This window comes from Furipterus horrens, unplaced genomic scaffold (assembly GCF_987537825.1).
Source record: "Furipterus horrens unplaced genomic scaffold, mFurHor1.1.pri manual_scaffold_2, whole genome shotgun sequence".
NCBI classification, from domain to species: Eukaryota; Metazoa; Chordata; class Mammalia; order Chiroptera; family Furipteridae; genus Furipterus; species Furipterus horrens.
Genome location: NW_028327172.1, coordinates 57339724 through 57364724, shown reverse-complemented (window position 1 = coordinate 57364724; position 25001 = coordinate 57339724). Strand labels below are relative to the sequence as shown.

The following is a 25001-nucleotide window of genomic DNA, read 5'->3' as shown; positions in this document are numbered from 1 at the left end:
ATTACGATTTGGATGTAATGAGAAGCCATCTGTTGTGGTAGAGGAGCAGGATAGAAAGAATCTGGGCCCCTGACAATTTAATGGAGGCTTTTATGTGAAAAGGCTCAGCTCAGTCTTTAATGCAAAAATGAAATACAGAGATGCCACATTAAAGTCATTGTTAGTTTTGAATGTCTGACCCAATAATAGTCTATATTAATATAGAATGTTACAATTAGAATTACATAGCTGCAGTGAATGGTATAAGAGATGGTCTTAATGGAAACAAAAAGGACAAGGAGGTTTAAAACGCAGGAATCTAACTTCAGCTTGAACACTTCCAGTAGTGAAGAACAACCCCACTTGACAGGTCAACCGATTTAATTGTTGGTCAGTCATACCTCATTTTTGTTTTAATTACATTTTGAGCCACAATCTGCCTCCCTCCAACTTGGTCTCAATTTTATATCAGTTTTTAAAATATTCATTATCTGTAATCAGTTGGCATCTGCACACACTCGATGTATGTATTTTGTTATAATTACCTGGGAATCAATTTTAGTTCCCTCTTCTTGAGGTTCAAATCAATAATCATTAACTGGAATCATTTCAGTTAAAGCATCATTAAGTTTAGCAAATTAACTAATCAAATAGGTGGAACCAACATAACAAATAAGCAATTTCACAAACAGCTCTGTGCGAACTGCAACCTGAATATTCATGAAAAAGTGTAAAACCAACATAAAACTGTAGCTCTCTCTGTTCAAATGGAAGCTATACGTTATATTCATAATGTTATTTCGTTCTTACCTTAACCAAGGGAGGATGCTATGTGACCCCCATTATGTCCATGTAGAAACCAAGGTTTGTAGAAGCACAATTCATTCCTACCACTTTGACTTCAAATCTTAATTTTTAAACCACAGTATGTTGGAATCAAAATGAGATCAACATTGCTGTTTTAACAAAGGCAAAAACTGAGGTCTTGACCTGCTAGGCAAAACCTCTGAGACTGCAGTGCTTGTCAAAATGTACTGCTCATATAAACCACCTGGGGATAATGTTCAACTGCTGCTTCTGATTCTGTAGATCTAGGTGGAGCCTGAGACTTTTACATTTCTAACAAGCTCCCAGGTGATGCTGATTTGCTGGCCATTGGCCACATTTGGGGCTTGAGATTTCAAATTGGTCCTAGACTGGCAACACAACATGATCTGAGACCTTAGAAATTCAATCTCTCTGGCATTACTTGAGACCCACTGACTTAAAATACCTGGACACAGGACCTAGAAACCTGTGTTGTACCAATCCTTAAAGGTAACTGATGTTCACACTAAACTTTCAAGCAAACTAGCTGATCACATATGGAATTGGGCTCAGAACAGGAAATTATGTCTTCTTGCTCTCCTGAGGAGTGCTCTTTCCTGTATACCAGACTGTTCCTCCCAAAACTGGAATTAACTGCACTAGGCTATATCGGTCTATAAAAATTCTCCCTGAATATGCCCATGTGATGATTTTGAAATTATGTCAACAAATTCTTTGATACTCCTTCTGTAATAAATGGTGCTTAGTTACCCTCTGCTTGAGTGCTGGCTGGGTTGACTGACTCATCTGTAATGAGTAGAATACACCAGAAGCAATGATCTATTACTTACATGATTAGAATATAAAAGGACAGGCCTCTATCCTGGGCAAGTTAAGTCTATCTAAAGCCAGCTGACTATTGTGAGAACATTCAAGTAGCCTGGGGAGAGGCCCATGTGGTTGGTGGAGACCTGCAATCTCCTACCATCACTGCAGAATTGAGTCCAGCCGACAAACACAATGAGAGAGCCAGACGGAGATTGCTCCCCCAGCCACGCCTCCAGATGAGACTCAGGAGAGACCCTTGGGCCAGAATCACCAATAAGTTGCTTCCAGATTTCTGACCTAGAGAAACTAAGATAATAAATTGTTCTTTTAAATTGATGAAATCTGGGTTGTTACACAAGAAGAGGAAACTAATACAGTCTCTTAGCAATAGATTTTCTATGGAAGAATCGGGGTATCTCTTAAAACCATCTACATTTTGACTATTTCTTGGGGAAGCAATCTATAGGGTATTTCTTCTCCTGCTGCTTTTATTCTTCATTTCTTAAAATATCAACTGCCCCTAAAATGACCATATTTTAAGAGTAACATATCTGGAAAGAACACTACTAAACTTGACATGATACAGGGATATAAGAAATGCTGTGACTTATCCAATCACAGAATAAATGAATCAATCACTATTTTGGAAATTACTTAGGTCAGTCCAACCTCAAATAGCACATTTACTCCTCGATAAATGTGCCAATCCTGCCCAAACTTGAAAGATGTGATTTCACCAGTTAAAATGAATTTTATGAAATAGATAATACAAGTATTTAGTTAATTCAGAACACTAGAGCTGTAAATTTAATATTTAAATGGAAAAATATACTCTCTAATTTTACTTCTTTAGTGTTACTTTGAACTTCTCTGTGTATCAATTTCATAAGCATAAATAAAAGCACTGGGCTGTGATGAACTCCATAGTCTCACACTGCTCTAACATACTATTTGTTTCTAGTGAAATGCACTTTTGATATACACAGTGGAAAATTATTGCAATAACATCTCAATATTAGCCCTAGTTAGTTGACTAAAAGTGTATTTTGAACCTCTTATTCCTGAGTAATCAGCCAAATAAGGTTATAAGCCTTTTGTCCAATACTATCATGAAAGCAAAGCTACTCATTATGTAAAACCCCCTGCAAAAGTGAAACAACTCTTGGATACATTAATTAACACATCTATGGCACTGAATACATTACCAGAATAAATGAGCACATTACCAGGGTATTGAGGAGAGAACTGCATTCTGAGCCACCCACTTGACTTCCTGGTGTCTCACAACGATCAGTCATAGCGGAGAACAGTTGAACTGGGCTAAGGCTAAGCAAGAATAAAAATGCTGGCAAGATCATGCAATTTTGCTCTTTTAAAGTTGAAAGGGAATTTTTAGGTAACCTCATTTTTTACTTTATTCTTTTACTTCATTCAGATTCTGCTTAAATACTCCTAGTGCTCATCATTAAAGCCATCTCATTTTATGTTCATCATCCTTACCTTCTCAAAGATCCTGATAGTTTACATCTAAATACTGCTTCTCTCCCATCCTCACAACTAGGTAAAAACCACAAAAGATGACCACAGGTTGAGTTAAAGATAGTAAAAGGACAGTGTCTACTATGGAGATTTTGCTATGATGGTCTGGGGCACCATGCAGGAGGAGCCAGGATGGAGGGCCAGCTAAGGGATATAGTTTTGACAAAGATCCCAAGTGTCATATCAGAAAAGGGGTCATATCAGAAAAGACACCAAATCCTGGAGAATCTGGCTCATTCTAGATCTAATGTTTTGATAGGTTTGAGTCCCATGTAGTAGAGGAGTTAGTAGCAATACTGAAGGGAAAGTTAAATACAGCTGATCCTAATTCAGTAGCTGTTTGCCTCTCTTGCCTGCTCCCCAAAGACTTCTATGTTGCTTGGAGAAACTATGGCTATAGATAATATTAGGGAAATGCTCAGAGACCTAATAGATAAAGCAGGGGAAGATGACAAGTTTACTCTTGTGATCTATCTCTTTGAAGAACAAATTATTGAGTCAGTGTTATTGGACTCAAGGGTATTAAACTCATCAAATGAAATCTAGAAGTTTTCCTAAAATTACTTCTGTTTTACAAGATGCAGAGTCATAGCCACTGCCTACAGTATACATTCTTCTCTCCGTTGTTCCGATGATAAATACATCCATGTTTTAAAATAACTCTTACATAAACTTTGCAGTATTAGGTTGTTGTTGTGCTAGCTGAGATTTTGAAATGATGTCAGATGTTTACCAGGAATTAAAAGAGAATATCTTTTAGTATTAAAGATGAAGAAAGGATTGCTGTACAAAATTTACACTTTGGTAATTCACTGCTTTCCCCCATAATCATATCTGGTCAAATAATGTAAATAACTCAATTCTATACATATTTCTGGTATTTGTGTAAATGTATGAGTGTGTATGTAATATAAATATTGCATATACATTTCCAAGAGCGAAAGTAGGGCCATCTCTCCAATACTTATTTACACTCAACCTTTTCTTACATTTTTTACTATCATCTGATATCTGCTTTAATGCTCCCAGTAATGAGAAGTTCAGTACTTTATAAGATAGTTTATCTTAATTCCCCAAATTTTCTTTCTGATCTTAAGATGAAGTCAACCTTCTGATGTTTGGGAGTTAGTCTCTTTAGCAGCTCTGTAGACACTGTCATGACACCACTAATACAAATTTTTAGCAAAATATATGTTGTTTATTCAACCCTGCTTTAACAGTATAATGTAGAAATCTATCTATTCGCTATTCTCTAAGACATTTACAAGTGTTTGGGTCCTTCTTAAATGAGAGCCTCTGAACCTGAAAAAGGCATACAATTCTAGGGAGGTAGGCTGCTCACGGTAAAGAATAATAAAAATAATTACCACCATTTATTGTTTCCCATGCACCAAGCCCTAAAGTAGACAGATACTTTATGGAATACGTTTATTAGCATTCACAGAACCTACATTGGTTACTTTAAGAATACCACCATCCTATTGATTCAGACTTAATTTGGAGTAAATTAAAAAGTCTTTATGATTTTTTAAATGAGAGCTTTAGAAAGCCACAGATACCTCATTATATTCACATTCAAGCATAGTATGTTTCAACTTAAAATTTTTAATCTCTCTCTATGAAGTGTCATCTCATTAGAGACAGTACGATGTAACAAAAACATATTGAGCTTTGGTGTGAGATAGATCTACCTTTGATCCCCAGGACTTCTACCAATTGGCTATGTGACTGAAGGTCTTTCCTTGACTTCTCTATGCCTCAAATACTTCATATGTAAAATGGGGACAATAATGTTTAACCTTTTGGGTTATTGTGATAATATATAAGAAACCTTTGACTTATAATAGGGCTTGGCAAATGATATATTATACTTCCATTTGTATGTCATTATTATGTCTAATATTTTAACATAGATCTCAAAGATTTGAATGTCTATTATCTCTGTCAGCATCTAGATCAATAATATCAATGTCCAGCAGGATGTGGTTGAGATCAGAGTTCATAGTATACCATCAAATAACAATTTCATGTTGTCCTAGATTATTTAATCTAAAATAATATCTCACATGTATTAATTCTTTGTAATATCCAGGAAAAATATTTTACAAATATTCAATAAGGGAGGAACTGTAACAATTTTACAAAGAAAGAAAGCGAAGCGTAAGGAGAGTAATTATGATTCCAAATACAGACCCTAAATGCCTAACCACTACAAAATCTCCCTATTTCTTATCATTAGCAAACAAGTTATGAGTCTACCTGAATCTTCAATCTCACATTTTGACATCTTAGGTGTGAGAATATTATAAGAACCTTGTTAAATATATTGCCAATACCCAGATACATTGTACCTAAAGATGCTTGTAACTTTGTATTTCTAAACTTTCTATTTAAAATAATATGAGGTTTATTTAAACTTTATTATTGTGTTTATTCCACTTCCTCTTCAGAGTTCTCAAAATGCCTTGAGCAATAAGCTCTAAACTCCTACTGAAATGTACTTCAGTCTTATGAGTCTTTTGCTCTCCTTCCTTAAACTCTACTTTTTTAAAATAGGAATTTGGTAGCTCAAATTTTATATTCCAAAAATTTGGGGTCTTTATCTAATAAAGGGAGATAATAATATCTACTAAAAGGGGTTGTTGTAAGAAATACATTTAAAAATCTAAGCACTGAACATGGGGCTTGGCAAAAAAACAAATCAATAATAGATGTTATTATGTAAATTTCAGCCACATAGATTTGTGAGGAGTCTGATGAGGCTGTTTTTCAACATTGTGTTCTTTATGATTAGCAGCACTGCATTATATGTAGAAGCAACATTCAATAATTGTTTGCTGAATTAAGAATTCAGAGTAAGTTTTTTATATTGTACCATTGCAACTTAGAAGTAAATTCAACACATAAAACGTTTTTTTTAGAGATAAAATAGAAGTGCTTTTAGACTGCTAATGATGACTAAGTCTGACTAATGTTTCCCTATAAATACAATAAAAAATACTTAGGTATGCTGATTTTTTTTTCTTTAGGCTTAGCATATTTCCCCTAAATAATTTTGCTTGGAAAGAGAAAATTAATTTCATCTCTAGTACACTAGTCAATATTTGGGCGGAGACTTAGTTTGTTCTAATTTTCTTATAGATTAAATGAAATACTATTTCTGGTGTGCATGGAATAAGATTCCAGCAAAATTGTGTTTTCAAATAATAGATTCATTTGAAAATATTAAAGAAGACCCTTTGTCTAAATGAAAGAATTTCACCAATTCTAAATAAAGTAGAGAAATTCATCCTATGTGGTTTCAACTTAGGGTACCTTTAAAATCTGATTAGTATTAATTTCAAGGGACTTATATGCTTGCTATCAGATATGAAGGTTTAGAATATCTGAAGCAGTATCATATGCAAAACATTGAGACTTGCTCTGAATAAATGACCCTCGCAGGTGAGAGGCACACTTCATGTAGTTAAAGATTGAAATCTTAATTTAATCTACCATACTGTATTGCCTTCACTGTTGAAGGAGGGGTCATTTGCTCTGAAAGGAAATCTTGTACAGTAAGACAGATTCAACATCTGTAGAATTCCCTAGAAACCTTCAGGCTGTATATTGGCAATTAAAAGGAATGTTAATTGACTTCAAAATGCCCTGGTAAAGATAGGCAGAGAGAAGAATTACTTTCTCTTGCACACCAACATAACTCTATCGCCAAGACATTTGATCTTATACAAATCTTGCATATAATTTTTCACTTCCCCTGACATTTATAATCTTTGTTTATAAGTCCTTGGGCATGTCACCCGCTTTATTTAACACTATATAGAAAAGTCTGCACATTTTTATTTGTAGTAGTTAAGCTTTTCTTTCAGTGGTAGCAAATCAATCTTCCTCATAATTAGCCTGCTCTAAAAGGTCGGTCTAAAAGGTTGAGTCTACAGGAGCTGAGCAAGGCTTTGAAGACAGGACACCGTGGACATCACTCATTCATAGGGTTGATGGGAGTAGGAGAAGACTAAACAATATATAACACACTCACACTGTTGGATTGGAGAGAAGGAAGATAGCAGTGAAAGCTTTGAGTGACTCGTATGGAAGCAGGGTAGTAAGAAGCTGGGAAAATTCCTTGGCAAGTGGAATGGGGAATCTGAGATAGATAGCTGAACAAACTGGTTGAGCAATTCAGTCAGATAATAAATCACAAGGTCTTACCTTCCCCAACCAGGGACATTTAGGAGCAAGTGGTTTATACATTCTAGACCTTGCAAGGGCAGACCCACTTCAATCTGGGTCCCTCTTCGGTGACATTCTTTGGAGGTGAAACTGGCCAACCACAGTTTGCTCTATATGCTCATTTTGATGAATCAGCATATTAAAGACCACACCTGCAAAGGTTATAAATATTGTATTGATATCCTCCACTGAGACCTCCCCTAAAATTCCCAGCTTTAGAAAACAGATTAAAACCCTCAAGACAAAGAATCCAGCATGCACTCTCCTTGGATCACACCCATGCCCCTCCTTTTCTTGGGCATGTACTTTTATTCTCTTTCTCCTCAACTCTAAGGGTCCTCATGAGACTTGCAAGCAGGGCAGCAGTGGGCAGAGCAGCTCATCCTGGGCTAACCCCTTTAACCTGTCTCAAGATCCCCTTTGCACTGACCTTTCAGTGAGCTAACAGCAGCTTCTCCTTTGCACACTTCTGTCACTGTGATTTTACTTTTCAGTGAGTCCATGCAACCTTAGTTTGGCTCACTTCTTTCCTAAAACATTTCTAGGGAGTCAAAGAAGCCCCACCTATGCTCTTCCATGTTGCTTCTTCTTTCCTAAATTCTTCCTTTGTTTCACTGTCCCCAGCTTTAATAAACATAGTCTCAAATGTCACCTGGACTCATGTTGTAGAATCTTCCCTATATGAAGGCAAGAACCCACACAGTATAGATCAGCCCAAGGCATTCCTGCTCCATGCCCAGTCCCTTTTTGGTGACAGTTACCAAATAAGGAGTTTCATATCAGGTATGTTGTATAATCCTCACATTCTCTATTAAATATGCATAAACTCCATTTCACTGATGAAGAAAATGAGGCTCAGGGAGGGTAAGGAACTTGTCAGAAAACATCAAACCAGTGAATAGAATACCTGACATTCACGGTATGATTCCTAACTTCAGTTTTCATGCTTTGAGATTGCAAACTCATTCTGGTGTCATCAAGGTCCTTAATTTATCTCCCACTTTCTCTAAAACAGTCCCAGTTCTAATAAAAATCCATTTTGCGGAGATCTAGAATCCATTTTCTTGTTGAGCAATGCAGTTTTCTTTCTGATGCTCTAATATCTCTTAAATAATACAAACCTAAGGAATGGTGGCAAGGTCAAAGGCAGGTGGAAGGAGAGTAAGAGCCTTGAGTTTTGTGATGAATGCATAGCTGACCCTGTCAGCAACCAGCCTGCTATAGGAACAGAAGCCTCTCAGGTAATGGAGGGTCAAGCTCATCTCACCACCATGCTTTCAGAGAACCTGAAGAATTTAGCTTTTAGTTCCAAAAAGTAAACAAAATAAAATTTGAGACTCTGGCACAAACCATGTACCAAAATAATGAACCAAAATTTATCCTCTAACTTAAATATGAATTCAAATATCAAGTATAAATATTTTGTGACTCTGTTATAAATTTCTAAGTCATTTGAAAAAATTATAATCCTTGCTAGGAGAATTTATTTGGGTCTATACTCTTTTTTATATATGTCATTTTATTGCTGGTCATCTCTGGAGGGCTGCATGCCATTTGTATTGTCTCATAATCTTTCCTACAATTGGCAGAAAGGCCCTCAGCTTTGTTCAAAGTTGTATTTTAGTCCATCTCCTTAATACTCTGGTTTTGTCTTTCTCTGTGCTCAGGTTGGATACTTCTGTATATTTCTGTCTGTTACTGTCCTGTATTGCAGTAGAAATGAGTGCTTTTAACTCCCTTGTATGCAAATACAAACTCCTTTTCATCATTTCCCAATGGGGGTTTGTGCCAAAATCAGTGATAATGAACTCCTTTAGTTTTTCCTTGTCTGGGAAGTACATTATTTGCCCTTCAATTCTAAATGATAGCTTTGCTGGGTAGAGTAATCTTGGCTATAGATTCCCACTTTTCATGACCTTGAATATTTCTTGCCAATCTCTTTTAGCCTGCAAAGTTTCCTTTGAGAAATCAGCTGACAGTCTTATGGGAATTTCCCTGCAGGTAACTAACTGCTTTTCTCTTGCTGATTTTAAGATTCTCTCTTGACCTTTAACCTTTGGCATATTAGTTATGATGTGTCTTGGAGTGGTCCTCTTTGCATCCATCTTGTTTGGGATTCTCTGTGCTTCCTGGATTTGCATGTCTATTTCCTTCACCAAATTAAGGACGTTTTCTTTCATTATTTTTTCAAATAAACTTCCAATTTTTTGCTCTTTCTGCTCTGCTTCTGGCACCCCTCTGATGTGAATGTTGGAATGCTTGAAGTTGTCCCACAGGCTGCTTGCACTATCCCCATTTTTTTTTATTCCTTTTTCTTCTTGTTGTTCTGGTTGGTTGTTTTTCCTTCCTCATGTTCCAGATCGTTGATTTGATTCTCGGCTTCATCCTCTCTGCTGTTATATCCCTGTAAATTGTTCTTTATTTCTATTAGTGTAGCCTTAATTTCTGACTGGATCTTTTTTATGCTGTTGAAGTCCTCACTAAGTTCTTCGAACATCATTATAACCAGTGATACATCTGATAGATTGCTTACCTCCATTTTGTTTAGTTCTTTTTCTGGAATGTTAACCCGTTCTTTCATTTGGGCCATGTTTCTTTGTCTCCTCATTTTTGGCAGCCTCCCTGTGTTTGTTTCTATGTATTAGGTAAAGCTGCTATGACTCCCTATATTGGTATTATGACTTACTGTAGTAGGTGTCTTGTACGGTACAGTGGCACAGCTTCCCCTGTCACTCAAGCTATGTATTCAAGGTGCACACTCCATGTGGTCTGCATACACCTTTCTCTTCTCTTGTACTTGAGCCTTGATTGCTGTTGGCAAGTCCATTGGAGCAATTTACCCTGGCCGGTCAGCTCTAAGGACTGGTTGTGACCACTGACCACCAACCTCGGCCCTCCGTGGAGGATCAGCTGTGCAAGTGCAGAGTTGGTGGTGCTCCAATGTGGTCTGTAGCTTTCCACTGGGCGCACGGGCTCTGGGGTTTCCTCAGTGGTGCAAGCCAAGGTGTTCTGCTCAGGACCACCCTGCATGAGCTACATAACAATCTGAAAATGGCTGCTACTTGTGTTGTACTTGGAGGTTCTCAAGCAAAGTCAAGCTGTGAACCTAGGCTATCTGCTGCTACTGCCAGGCCTGGGGCCATTTAGCAAAATGTATTGGGGTTGGGGGCCTGCTGAGGCCAACTGTTGCTTGTTTGAGAGAATTTAGGAAGTTTTGAAGCATGAACCAAGACCAGTCATTCATACAGAAAAGCCACTTTAACAAATTAGGTTGACCCGTAAATTAGGTGGGTGGAGCCTCTGGGTGGGGCAAACAGTGTTAGCCAGATTGATGGAGCCAGCTCTGTGGCTCTATGGGGGGAGGGTTTCTGTCTGAGAGAAAGCTGTCCCCCAGCTCTCGCCTTGATGCCACATACTTTAGTTCCTTCCCATATGCCACTGCTACTTTTCAAGATGTTACCCCAGTGTTGGAGCTCAGAGGAAGCAAGTCTGAGTAAGTCCACGTGTGGTTTCTTTAAAAGGGACTGCTTGGGACTACAGAAGTTTCTTCCATTGACTCAATCCCTGTTGGTTTTTGCAGCCAGAAGTGATAGGGATATATCTTCCTGGCACTGGGACCTGTGGATGGGGGCCTTGGTGTGGGGCTGGGACTCCTCGCTCCACATCCTGAATTTTTATCCACCACATGTGAGGGAGGAAACAGCCTATTGCACATCTCCATGTCTCTGCCCCTCCTACCAGTCTGAGTGAATGTGTTTTCTTCAATTCTGTAGTAGTCAGACTTCCATTCAACTTGATTTGTGATGGTTCTGAGTGATGGTTGTTCTATAGTTCAGCTGTAATTTTGATGTAGTTGTTCAAGGAGGTGAGCTGTGTTTAAATATGCCTCATCTTAACTGGAAATCTGCAAGTCTGTATGATTAAATCTTGGACTCAAACTGTCCCCCTTGAAATAGTAATGAACCAGTATACATTAAAGGTGATTTTTTAAAATAGCATAGATTTCAAATGAAAGGTTATTCTCATTAATAGTATTTTCTTTTACAATTTATTTATAGATACAACACTGCAAATTTGTTCTGGATAATTCTGACATTTGTTTTTCTCAATAGGTATGCAAACCCAAATACTTTCTCAAGCCATTAACTCACCATACACATATCAGATTTTTATTTTAAGATTATAGAAATGAAAGTGGTGACTGGCAACATGTTTAAGTGTAAAGAGCAATAAACTTTAATTCAAACTCCAGCTTTGCTCTTAATTTTGATAGGCAGTTAGCTTCTCTAGGCCTCACTTTCTTCATCTGTAGAATTAGGATAATTTCTTGTATCACAGATGGATATGAAGATTAAATGAGATTAAGCAGGTGAAGTGCTCAGAGGAGATTGTGATCAACGTGTCCAAATTGAGTTTGAACCTGAGCTAGATCCTTATATTAATCAATAATTCTAGTTTTTTTTTCCTTTGTACTCTTGCAATGCAAGATATATAACATTTTTCCCTAAATTCACCATAATACATTTATCCAAGGTATAAAATATTTGGGAAAAGTAAAGTGTCATTTCAAAATCTTGGTGTCAGTGTTAGATAACCAATATTGTTGCAAGTCAAATAAATTATATATATTTTTTGTTTTAGTCAAAATCAAAGGAGGATTTACCAGGTGGTCAACTGGTCATTAAAATTACTGTCTTACAACAGGGAGGGATATGATTATGGGAGAGGGGGTGGGTTGGATGGGGGAGAGAAATTGGGGGAAAAGGGGACAACTGTAATTGAAAAACCAAAAGTAAACAAAATTAAAAAAATAAAAAAAATAAAAATTAAACAAAAATTACTGTCTTATGTTCAACATGTGATTTTTGGCAGATGATCCAGAATGATTTCTAAGAATTTAGTGTCAACTGAAAAACAACATCTAGACCAGCTCCTTATATATGTCTATAGTATTTCATAGTCCTTACATTGATAAAGCTGAAAAATAGGAAAAAAACGATATATAAATATTTTGCTAATGTAAGTCTCAATTCTAACATTAAATAATATTTAGCCATAGGTTCATGAATAGTAGAGGAAAAAAGCTTCATTCATCTTTTTAAAAGTTGGCATTTCTAATAATTTATATATATTATATTTTATAATTTGTAATATATTAGTCTCAAAATATTTCACACTAAAATATGAGAATAACTCAACTCAGTATAATTTTTTAAACACAAGGAAAAGTATACACGATATTTATCTGCATTTTTAAAATTTGAGAAACATATAATATAAAAAATAAAAATATATTACATTAAGATAATATTTTGTGAAGATGTAGACTGGAAATACAAATTCAAAAGGAACTGGATACAATGTTAACTTATGGATAATAGTAAAAATGCATGCTTATATTTTAAATGGCTCAAAGCTGAACGTCAAGTCAATACAGTAGTAAGATTTCACTGTTAACACTTAAATCAGTGATGTTATGTTTTATTTTAAAAGATAAACACACTATTACACAAATAATGTCCTCTGTTAAAATTCAAACTTATACTTAAACATTTTAGATAAGAAATTAAAAATTACTAAGGTGTGCATGAATGCACTGTGTGTGTTTGTGTGTGTATAATTCTTTTAGATTATAGGTGAGCAAAAGGATTTGGAAACAAATGAATAGTGCTATATTGATGTATTATGCCAACTTTAAGCAATCAAATAATTCTGAGGTAATTTGGAAGAGCAAGGATTCATGAGCCAATAGGATAAGGACCTTGAGACTAGATTGAGGCTAGAGATAGAATCCACCTTATCTGTTATTCTATACCTTAAATACTGCCTGGTACAGAGTAAGTACTCAATAAATAACTGTTGAATGAACAAATGATTCATATTAATTCACATTGTTTTAGCTTGAGTTAATGACATAATTCTCCTATATTTTATCACTGATTTTCTTCTTCCAAAAAATTTAAAACTTAGGCTAACCTTTACAATCATGATATAACCTGTTTTCACAATTTTTCTTTTGCAAGGCATTCACATTCACATTTTTTAATTGTATGCTATGATACTAACAGACAAGTCTTTCCAATGTAATCATAATAACTTTTTGACTAATTCATTATAAACTTTTCTTCCTCACAGCAATTCTCTTGCTATTTTAAATTTATATACAAATAAAACTCTATTTCCTCTTTTGATATTTTCCCAACTTTTCTTAATTAGCACTGAAAGCTTACCTATGCATAAGAACTATATGTATATTATGCAACTAATTATTCTTTTAACTGTAATAGAGTTACTTATTTAAATTTTAAAAACAAGGATTATAAAATCTGGCTAAATTAAATTCACTTTATATTTGTAAGAGATACATATTTTTAATCTAAAAGTTTTAAAACCTATGTAATACCCAGAATTCCAGTCAAGATGGAGGAGTAGGTAGACATGATTTGCCTCCTTGTGCAACCATAGAAAGAATTACAACCAAATCTCAAAACAAAAAACACCCAGAACAGTCAGAAAATTGAGCTATTTGAGGTCTGACAACCACAGATTTAAAAAAAGCCATATTCTTCCAAATGAGTAAGAGGGGTGGAGTTATGGAGACAGGCAGAGAGGTGGTATGATGTGGAGAGGCAGTGGTGACAGCACCAGAACAGATGATCCTTTATTCACATGTGGTGGATAAAAATTGGGAAAGATCATTTGGGAGTGAGTGATCCTAGCTCCAGGACAGACTGAACAGCCAATGGGTTCCAGCACTGAAAAGATAAATCCCATTACCTCTAGCTGTAAAAAAATAGTGGAGGTTGGGGCAGCAGAAGAGCTGCTGGATTTTTGTTGCTTCAAGGGTCCACGCGGACTTAGAACATACACAAACCCATCCACTTTGGGTTTCACCACCAGGGCAGCAACAGGAAAGGAGCCAGTCACATAAGGGAAGTGGGTGAAATGACTGGAAGTGGGGTAAATGCCAGGCAAACTTCCAGAAGCCAGGTAGTGGCACTGTCCCCTTTTTAAGCCCTCTCCACAGACAGAGCCACAAAGTGGTGAAGCGATTTGCCTCACCCTGGCAATTACCTAAGGCTCTGTCTCACATAACTTACAGGTGTCTTTTCTACATAGGACATGCTACTAAAACAGAGAATAAAAGCAGCTCTATCTAATACACAGAAACAAACACAGGGAGGTTGCCAAATTGAGGAGGCAAAGAAATATGGCCCAAATGAAAGAACAGAACAAAACCCCAGAAAAGAACTAAACAAAATGGAGATATGCAACCTTTCATATGCAGAGTTCAAAACACTAATGATTAGGATGGTCAAAGAACTCACTGAGTACAGCTAAAAAATAAAAGAAGAAATGAAGGCTACACTAAATGAAATAAAGAAAAATCTACAAGGTACCATCAGTAGAGAGAATGAAGCTAAGGATCAAACCAATAATGGAACATAAGAAAGGAAAAAGCATTCAATAGGAACAGCAAGAAAAAAAAAAGAATTTTAAAAAATGAGGATAGTCTTAGGGACCTCTGGGACAACTTTAAATGTAACAGCATCCAAATCATAGGAGTGCCAGAAGGAGAAGAAGAAGAGCAAAAAATTGAAAACTTATGTGAAGAAATAATGAAAGAAAACTTCCCTACTTTGGCAAAGGAAATAGACATACAGGTCCAGAGAGTCCCAAACAAGTTGGACCTAAATAGGACCACACCAATACACATCATAATCAAAATGCCAAAAGTTCAAGATAAAGAGAGAATCTTAAAAGCAGCAGTAGAAAAGCAATTAGTTACCTACAAAGGAGTACCGATAAGACTGTCAGCTGATTTCTCAAAAGAAACTTTGTAGGCAAGAAGGGACTGGCAGGAAGTATTCAAAGTGATGAAAAACAAGGGCCTACAACCAAGATTACTCTATCCAGCAAAGCTACCATTTAGAATGAAGGGCAGATAAAGTGCTTCCCAGACAAGGTAAAGCTAAAGGAGTTCAACATCACCAAGCCATTATTACATGAAACGTTAAAGGGACTTATTTAACAAAAAAAAACAAAACAAAACAAAAACAGAAGATAAATACATAAACATTAAAAAGGCAATAAATTCACAACTATCAACAACTGAATCTAAACAAATGAACAAACAAACAAACAAACAAAACTGAGCAAACAACCAGAACAGGAACAAAATCATAGGTATGGGGATCATTTGATCATTTGGAGGGAGAAGGGGGGAAATGGGAAAAATGGTACAGGGATTAAGAAGCATAATTGGTAGGAAAAAATAGGGAGTTGTTAAAAGTAGTATAGTATAGGTGGAGAAGCCAAAGAACTTATACCCATGACCCATGGACATGAACTAAGGGAAGGATTGTTGAAGTGAAGGAGGGTACCAGGTAAAAGGCGGGAAAGGGGAAAATTGGGACTACTGTAATAGCATAATCAATAAAACATACTTAAAAATACTCAGGTAGTTTATTAAAAACACCAAAAGAGCATTTTGTAGGCTATGTTAAAACTGTACACTTGAAACTAGTATAAAATAGTATTGAATGTAAACTGTCATTGAAAGAAAAGTAAATTAAATTAAACAACACCAAGAGAAAGAAATGCTCAGATTTGAATTGAAGTACTGATTGATGAAATCTAAAGAGAGTGTATAGCATCCAAAATAAATATTTTATTTAATTTCTTTAAATTCTACTAATACTTGCCTGACAATAGAACTTAGATTTATTTCCAGAATTTTTTTCATGATACCTCATTGTTTCACTTCCAGATATAGAGAATTAGTAAAAATCATTTGCCTTTTGTGTGGATTCATAATATATAATAAAAAGGAGAATGAGAGGTAAGTTTATGCTTTATCTCTTTAAAAAATATTTTGTTAATGATATCAAGGTCTACTATTTAGCTACAGTAATCAAGACAGAATGATACTGGTGGAGAAACAGATGCAAAGATCAATGGAATAGAACACTCAGAAATAGACTACCACAAATAGGCCCAACAGTTTTTGACTAAACTGCAATAGCAATTAATTCAATGAAGGAAGGATGGCCTTTTCAACAAATGATTTTTCAACATTGCTGGATGATTGGACATTTATAGACATAAAAATGAACCTCAATTGAAACCTGATGTTTTATACAAAACCCAGCTCAAATAGGTAAAGGCTTAAATGTGAAACATAAAACTATAAAACCTTAAAAAAAAGTAAGAGAAAATCTTTAGTATCTAGAACTAGACAAATAATTCTTAGATTTGACATCGAAAGCATGATTCATGTAATGAAAATTGATAAATAGGAATTCATAAAATTTAAAAGCTTTGTTCTGTGAAAGCCCATGTGAAAGAAATGAAAAAACAACCTACAGATTTGGAGAAAGGATTTGCAAACCACATTATCTGATGAAGGATTAGCATCTAGAATACATGAAGGACTTTCAAAATGTAACAAAAACAAAACCAAAAAAACCTCTACAACTAGAAAATGGGCAAAAGTTGTGACCAGACAGTTCACTGAAGAGTATATCTAGACAATAAATAAGCACACGAAAAGATGTTCAATGCCATTAGCTAGCAGGGAATTGCAAATTAAAACTATAATAAAACATTACTGTATAACTATCAAGCTGTCCAAAATAATTTTAAAAATGACATCAATCACTCATTCATGGCTCGTGGGAATGTAATATGGTACATCTAGAAATCAGTTTGCCAGTTTCTTCAAAATAAATAAAAAAAAAAAAAAACTTTCCACTATCATACAACCCAGCAATTGCACTCCTAAACATTTATCCTAGAAAGTGAAAGTTCATGTTTATAGAAAAAGTGTTTACAAATCTTTATGTCATGCTTATTTGTCATAACCAGAATTAGATATCCTTCAGTGGATGAATATTTAAACAAACATGGTACATTTACTATTAGGCAACAACAACAAAAAATTAACAAACCATTGATACATACTACTTATATAAACCTCCGTAAAGAAATACTGAGTGTTAAAAGTCAATCTCCAAAAAGTCATAAATTGTGTGATACTTTTTATATGGACATTCTTGAAGTGACAAAATTATAAAAATAGAAAACAGATCTGTGGTTGACAGGGGTCAAGAAGAGAAAAGAATGGGGATGCAGTTGTGGCTATAAAACAGAGCAATATGAGGGATCCTCATGGAAATGGAACCTTTGTTTATTACTTATTTTGTTTCAATATCCTGGTGGTGATAATGTACTCTAGTTTTGCAAGATATTACCATTGGTGGAAACTGGGTAAAGTACCCAGGAGTTTTGCTGTGTTACTTTTTACAACTGCATGTGAATTTATATTTACTATAAAATAGTTTAATTTTTAAAAATCTGTAAGTAAAACTTCAAAAATATAGCAATGCTATGAAAAATATACAGAAAATACTGAAAAACTATAAAAGATTAGAGGTATAAGCACTACTAAATATTGCTAAACACAACATATTGAAATATCTTGAATTAGATCTGGGAACAGGAAAAGAAAGGGCATTAGTGGAAAAACTGGTGAAACACAAATAAAGACTGTAACTTAGTTAATGATATTAAACAAATGTTAATTTCTTACTTTTGACAAATATAGCCAAAATATATACAATGTTAACAAGTAGGGGAGGCCGAGTGAGGAGTATCTGGGACCCGTCATTTATTCTACCTCTGCAACTTTTCTGTAAATTTAAAATTATTCCCAAATAAAGATGGGGGGGGGGAATCTGTAGTTAAGAGTTGTCCCCTACTCATCATTTCTAGTCAAATACTAAGCATTTACCTAAGCACACAAGGCACTCTGTAATTTAGCTCCTGTCTCTCCTCCAAACTCATCTCCCCTGTTGGTTTCTTACCCTTGAACATTTATTGGTACAGCTCATTCTTGAAATGTGCTTCATTGAGTTAACATTTTTATTTTCATACAGACTAGTCATTGTGCCAACAATGACCTTCTGTTCTACTTATTCTTATTACTTGATAAAACCTAGTTATCTCTTAAATATCCAGCTCAGGCAAAAAGAAAAAAAAAAAATTCCTTGACCATCTTCCTAACAGTGTTGATGATTCCTTTGTTTCATTAGTTTACACAGAAACAATGTTATACTCTCATATTACCAATGGTTTTCTTCTCTGCTTAACTTCGATGAAGCAGGAAAGTGGTATAGAGGGGAAAGTATAGTCAATGGATCAATATATACCTGGATTTAACTTTCTCCTATACTATATTTTAACTTTGTAACTTGAGGCATGACTCTGAGCTTTAATTCCTTCTTCTATATGTAAAAGGGACTATTACTTTATAGATTTGTTGTGAAAGTAAATGTGATATAATACTTAATGCATGTGGTACGATGCCTGACACAAAAACTGAATTATATTATCATAAATTTTATCACTTTTAAGTTATTATTATTATTATATACTATGTTTTTACAATGTGTTAGTATTTCTATGCAAGTAATTTTGTCATTGTGGATCATCTGAAAGGGTCTTTGGGACCTCTCAAATGTCCATGGACATTCTTTGAAAAGTACTGAATTAAAGTATTGTATAAAACAAAGAAACGCTCTGTTGGCATTCCTGGTATGATTGGGATTTGATTAGCATGAGGATTTGAATTTACTTTATATCATGAGGCTTTGTTTATTAAATCATTGTCCCAAGTGTACCTTAAGTTCCATGGGCTCAAGATCCAAGGACTCATGAGGTGGGGTTCAACTGAGACACACACCGCTCCCTGGTTGCAATAAGTTATGATTTAAGTTATCTTAATTAACTTAGGAAATACTTCAGCAATAAATTGTAACTTATACTCAAGACATTCACCCATCTTTTCATTCATTTCCATAACCGTTATTAAAATTAAGTCATTTAAAGGATGTTTATTACATACTTACCATGCCAGAATATGAAAATACTGAAATGAACAAAATGAGTCCTGTCTAGCTATGGACATCTAACCTTTGGAAGTTGTGGGTATGGAGATAGTAAAAAAAAAAAAAAAAAGATGACATTGCAACCAAGATTTTAAAACATGAAGAGATTTGGGGTAAGAGGATTGGAGATATTTGACTTCCACATGGGAAAGAACATGAAACAGGAGAACCACAAGCAGATGAGATGGCTGGGTAGAGCAAAAGTTATGTGTGAACATGTACTTAAAATTAAGGCATTGGAGGTATATAGTGCAGGGTATGAAAGGGATGTGTGGGCAACATGATGCAAAAGATGTTCAATGCATTGATATTGTAGGACAGAGCCTCAAGCAAGGACAATTAGAGATCCCCAGAACTGACTGGGTTTAAAACTATGATGCTTGCTGAGATACTGAGATTCACAAGGGCAAATAATTTGACATTTTCTAAATATAAATTCTTACTTCTAATAATATGATTGAAACATAATATGTAAATCATATCAAAAAGGGGAATGGCACCAACCCCTAGATCTTGAAATTCCAAATGATAAAATATATACAAATGCATAATGAATGGTCACAAATTGGAGCCTTGGACATGGAATTGGGAGGAAGCATATGATTGCTTTCGTCACTGAATTCTTCATCCAAAAACTTTTCAGGAATTGACATCTACCACAACATGGTCTTTAAAACCAAGGAGAGAAAGACAAAAATAAATAAAAACAAAAACCCTTCATAGAACAGAGAGACAATGGTACATAGTTGTTAGTCAAAGTAAATATAGTTGTATGAGAGCTTTTAAGCCTCACATTTTTTCAGGAAAATTTTAATCATCACTCAATTTGTTAGCTTCACAGATTAACTCAGCATGCACACACACACACACACACACACACACACACACACACACACCCCTGTGGGAGAGCTTTACTACAAAGCGGCATACTTTCTATGCACAAAATTTGATTACAACTGTGTCTTTTTCTCTGAAGTCCATGAGAAATGCTATCTCTGTCTGGAATAAAATACTCCATCTTCAAAAACAAGGATAAAAATAATGATGAACTTCCAAAGGACTTCTTTAAGTACCTCTGAAGGGAAGAAACAGTGGCATTTTGTGCACTTAGGCTTCAGAAATCATGCAAAATAATGCAAGTTGAAACAACACACACTTAACACACACAAGCATATGCTGACACACATGCATTAACACCATGCATGGCTAGAGCTAATTTCTTAACAAATTTGAATGGTGATGGGTTTCAAATGCCATAAATAGGTGCTAGCTCTATTTCTCTTTGAATTTAAAGACAAAAATAATAAAAGAAAATTTCTACCTTTAAAAAAAATCTCAATCCTCCCCCTTGTCCCTCTCTGTCATTGACTCTACCTTGTCCATTTTAAGCTATGTGGAAGGTGTCTGAGGCATAATGGGAGCTGAATCAGGACCAGCTATCCAGAGATACATGGAATGTCAAGAAACTAATATGACCATATGATAAAATAATGATGCTAGAAGCAGAAAATGATTCCACATGGGAATAAACCCAAAAGGGTCAAATACTGTATGGTTTCATTAGTATAGCATTCTTCAAATGACATAATTATAGAAACAGAGAAGAGAACAGATTAGTGGTCGCTAGGGGCCTGGGATGTGGGGGGAGGAGGGGCATGATACTGCTTGAAAAAGGAAATATGAGGGATCCTTGCAGTGGAGGAGCTGCTGTGTATTTTGACTGTACTAATGTCACTTTCCTGCTTGTGGTTTGTACTATAGTTTTGTAAAATGTCACCACTGGAGAAAACTAGGTAACAAGTACATGAGGGATCTCGATATATTTCTTACAACTGCATGGAAGTCTACAATTATCTCAAAATTAAACGTTTATTTTTAAAAGCTCCTAACTTCAGCATCCTGCTTCTTTCAAAATAAATCAAAGGCTTTAAATAACATCACATTAATCACAATAAAGTCAACAAAACCAAGACACATATTTTAGGCAGATTGTCATTATTAAGACAAAGATTCAAAATACTACTTGCTCCTAAGGCTCACATTTCATGGTGACTTTTGCCTATGTAAAAACAAGAAGCCCCCAAATATCTTTAAACTGTGAGCTACCTTTTCCCCCAGGAGAGTTCCGGAAATATGAGGATAACATTTTAAAAAGCATGTAGGCCATAAGCAAGTGCCTTAGCACATCTTGTCTTCTAAACCTCTTGGCTTAAATGCATTGGCTTCTATTTAAAATTTACTTATTTTTAGCTTGTTTTCCTAACTGTATTTAGGTTAAGAAAAATGTTAAGGTGCCAAAGTTGGAGGACAATTAAGAATTCCAAAGATCACATTTTAAATAAGATCATAACAAGGAATTGGAAGATTTTATTAAAATGTGTAAGTTATTTGCATCAGGGAAAGGGCTGGTGGATGTATTTAGCAAACTGGATGTGCATTAATCTTGCTGATAAGAACACTAAATAAAGTTGCGGGAAAACATCCTATTTTCAAGCCCTTACTTCTAAAAAACTAAAAAAATGAGAAGCCACTAATGCTAAAAACTGAATTTATTTCCCCTGATTTCCACTTAAGGACAGGCTTCTTTTGCAATAAATCCTAGTAGACTACCCCTTGGCAACCTGTCTTTCAAGTTCATTAACTTCTTTATTCACCAAAAGCATAATGAATGCATTTGATGAATATAATCACCAATATATATTTTGTAACAATGGCAAACTTTGTTTTAGATGTGCTCAGCTTCAATAAAATACACAGAATCAACATAAATGAGCATTTAATAAAATCAACCTATTACACATTTTATAATCAGTATACCCTCTTGCACAGGTTTAGCCCCCCTTAAGTCCAAGACAGGTGAGGTCATCACTGACCAGGAACAGCAAATGCGGCGGTGGACCGAGCACTACCTCGAGCTGTACGCAACGAAGAACACCGTAACAGACACTGCTCTTAAAGCCATCCCAGACCTACCAGTCATGGAGGAGCTAGACACCCCACCTACTGCGGCAGAGCTCGGCAAAGCCATCGACCGCCTCGCTTGCGGGAAAGCACCAGGAAGCGACGGAATCCCTCCAGAAATCCTAAAGAGCGGGAAACCAGCCCTGCTACAGCCGCTCCACCATCTACTCTGTCTCTGCTGGAAGGAGGGTTACATCCCCCAGGATATGAGAGACGCCAACATTATCACCATGTACAAGAACAAAGGAGACCGCAGCGACTGCAACAACTACCGGGGCATCTCTCTCCTCAGCGTCGTCGGCAAAGTATTCGCCCGGGTCGCTCTTGCCCGCCTGCAGACCCTTGCTTCCCGCGTCTACCCAGAGTCCCAGTGTGGCTTCAGAGCTGGCCGATCAACAGTGGACATGATCTTCTCCCTACGCCAGCTGCAGGAGAAGTGTCACGAGCAGCATAAACCACTCTACCTCGCCTTTATCGACCTCACGAAGGCGTTTGATCTGGTCAGTCGAAGCGGACTCTTCAGCTTGCTACGGAAGATAGGCTGTCCACCACATCTGCTTGCTGTGGTCATGTCCTTTCACGACAACGTGCACAGCACGGTGTCCTACAACGGCGCAACTTCTGAGGCCTTCCCAGTCAGCAGCGGAGTAAAGCAGGGCTGCGTCCTCGCGCCTACGCTGTTCGGAATCTTCTTCTCCATGCTCCTCCAATACGCCTTTAAGGACTGCAGTGAGGGTGTCTTCATTCACACCAGATCCGATGGCAAGCTCTACAACCTGGCCCGTCTATGAGCCAAGACCAAAGTCAAAGAGGTGCTCATCCGTGAGATGCTCTTTGCCGATGACGCAGCCTTGACATCACACTCCGAAGAGGGACTCCAGCAGCTAGTCACTTGCCTTTCCCACGCATGCAAGGAGTTCGGACTAGCCATCAGCCTGACGAAGACGAACGTTATGGCTCAAGGCACGGGGACGCCCCCATGCATCACCATCGACGGATACACCCTGGAGGTTGTCAACGATTTCACTTACCTCGGGTCCACCATCTCGAGCTCTCTGTCAGTTGACTTGGAGGTCAACCGGAGAATCATCAGGGCAGCCACAGTTATGGCCAAGCTGAACCGGCGAGTGTGGAACAATTCCAGCCTCACTGAGAAAACCAGACTGCGCATCTACCAAGCCTGCGTACTCAGCACTCTCCTCTATGGCAGCGAGACGTGGACCACCTACGCAAGGCACGAAAGGAAACTCAACAGCTTCCACATGAGGTGCCTGCGACGCGTCCTGCATGTCGCCTGGCAGAATAAGGTTCCCAACACCGAGGTGCTGAAGCGAGCCAATATGAGCAGTTTGCATGCAGTTCTTAGTGAGAGACGCCTCAGGTGGCTCGGCCATGTCAAAAGAATGGATGCAGGCCGTATTCCCAAAGACCTCCTCTACGGCGAGCTAGCAGAAGGCCAGAGGATGACAGGGCGCCCAAAACTGTGGTTCAAAGACATCTGCAAAAAGGACATGACACAATGCTCCATCAATCTCAACACATGGGAAGTTCAAGCAGACGACCGCCTAGCCTGGAGGCTCGCGGTCGGGCAAGGTATGTCACGCGCAGAGGCTGCGCGCAACGAGGAGGCGGTCCAGAAAAGATCGAGGTGGAAGCAGCGTCAACAGCAGCAACAACGGCCATCTGCCTTCACCTGTAACAAGTGCGGCAGGGATTGTCACTCCCGAGTCGGACTGCACAGCCATTCTCGGCGGTGCAGATAGACTCTCAAGAAGCTACGCCATCGTCTCTCGAGACGGACGGCTGCCGAAGACGATACCCTCTTGCATTTTCATATATATATATATGTATATATTTTAGCATGAATCAGATACCACTCTTGTTTGAAACTCTCTAAAGTTTCCCATCCCTATTAAGCCTTCTACACTTTTTCCCACTTCTCAGAATACTCTTACCCCAGATCGTTGCATATCTCACTCCCTCACTTGCTTGAAATCATTAAAGTCTCATCTCCAGGGAGGTTTACCCTGGGAACCTTATCTAATCTTTGATATAGCCCATCCCACACTAACACAATTTAGGGTTCATTTATTACTTTTATTGTCAGTCTTCATCACTAGAATATAAGCACCAAAAAGCAGGAATATTTATCTGTTTTTTTGTTCACTGCTTTATCGTCACCACTTCCCTCATGACAAGTCACAGATTTTTATCGGCAGCCGTCCGTCTCGAGAGACGATGGTGTAGCTTCTTAAGAGTCTATCTGCACCGCCGAGAATGGCTGTGCAGTCCAACTCGGGAGTGACACGGTATCTGTCTCCTCCCGTGTTGAATCGACATCTTGTGATGACGCTGGAGTGTCCTCTCCAGTGAAGCTGAAGCTACAGAGCCTGGGCAGGGTGATATGGAGGGTCTGCTGTTGCCCATGCAGCAGACCCCCCCCTCTCTTCACAGCTGAAGGGTCCAAGGGAAAGACGGAGTCAATACAGCTTGGCTTCAGGTGCGCCGCAGGAGTTGCCGGTGTTGACTACAACGTCAAACCACCTTAGGGACTCCGGCTCCGGATTTTCTGTCGGGGTTTACTCCCTTAGCCTTTCCCCTGAAGAGGTATGCCGCAAGGCAGCAGAGGTTTTTTGGAGTCAGAGTTTTCCTTCTCTGATGTGCCCTGACTGGAAGATCGAACCAGCGACACTTAGCTCGCAGGCCGAC

The 25001-nt window shown here is 37.3% G+C and overlaps 1 protein-coding gene across 1 annotated transcript in view; it reads right to left on the bottom strand.

The window, feature by feature from the left end:
- The window catches only part of GRM5 (glutamate metabotropic receptor 5), a 481197-nt gene that overhangs the window by 405289 nt on the left and 50907 nt on the right, over nt 1–25001 (bottom strand). The window lies entirely within an intron of this gene.